Below are 1,221 nucleotides of genomic sequence, written 5' to 3'. Positions count from 1 at the left end.
GGTAGGTGGAGGAATGTCGCTATCTGTTTTATGACCAGTACCTGGAGCACTAAGCCACAAAGGCTACACTCCCAAGCCTGGGCCCAAAAGCCTCGAATTTTGTTTTTACTTTGCTATACTTTTTTAATACTTCTTCATCTGGTCTACAGAGTGAGTTCCAGGACAGCCAGGGCTACACAGAAAAACCCTGTCTCGAAAAAGAAGGGGAAAAAAAAAAGGCTGAACCTTGTCCCCATGGAGAACAAGAAGCAGCTACGGTATGAACACCTGGACAGGCTCTTCAAGTCCCATGCCACTCAGAGCTGCTGCTGTCACTTAGACCAAGGAACCAAGATCCAGACAGAGAGGACTCAAAACACAGCGGATGACTCAAACTTGAGCAGGAACCTCCACTTTTGTACCTCTAAGCTCAAGTCATCCTGCCCCTGCCTTCCGAACGGTCTTCTCTGCCCTCTGCCAACCCAGTGACTTTGCCTAACAGCCCTGGATTGCCATCATGGCCCTAGAAAGCTTCTTATTTGGTTGCTTCCCAATCTCTCAGCCCCTTTCGCCTGTGAAGTAGGTAGCGGTGGTATCCCATCTCTAGCTTGACAACAGGATTGTAGCGTGTTCTCTTTCTTTTTTTTTTTTAAAGATTTATTTATTATTATATCTAAGTACACTGTAGCTGTCTTCAGATGCACCAGAATAGGACATCAGATCTCATTACGGATGGTTGTGAGCCACCATGTGGTTGCTGGGATTTGAACTCGGGACCTTCAGAAGAGCAGTCAGTGCTCTTACCCGCTGAGCCATCTCTCCAGCCCAGAGTGTTCTCTTTCTTCAAAGACAGTGAGGTTCCTGGACTCACAGCCCAGCCCTGACAGGTCCGTGACTGGGCAGGAGCTCCAGGATAAGGCAGTGACCAAGTGATCAACAGGGGGACGGCCATGCATTCATTTAAGTGTTGGCTGAGTGGCCATTGATGTGTCAGGCACCAAGGACACAGTGCTGTCCAAAACACATGTCCTTGCAGAGTTCGTGTTTGAGGGATGGAAGAAAAGCCCCCAGTCCCTTTAGCCTTCCACAAGAGAAAGCGTAAATGACATGTCACCTATATTCGACCCACACAGCACAAGATCGACTTGGGGTACATATTTGGGCTCCACGGTCATTGGGCTAGGCACCTATGGACAGTCTGTCCACTTTGTTTTAATGAAAGTAGCATTTAAAAAAAAAAAA

This window comes from Mus caroli, chromosome 19 (genome assembly GCF_900094665.2).
Source record: "Mus caroli chromosome 19, CAROLI_EIJ_v1.1, whole genome shotgun sequence".
In the NCBI taxonomy this organism is placed as follows: Eukaryota; Metazoa; Chordata; class Mammalia; order Rodentia; family Muridae; genus Mus; species Mus caroli.
Note: the sequence above shows the minus strand (reverse complement) of the source record.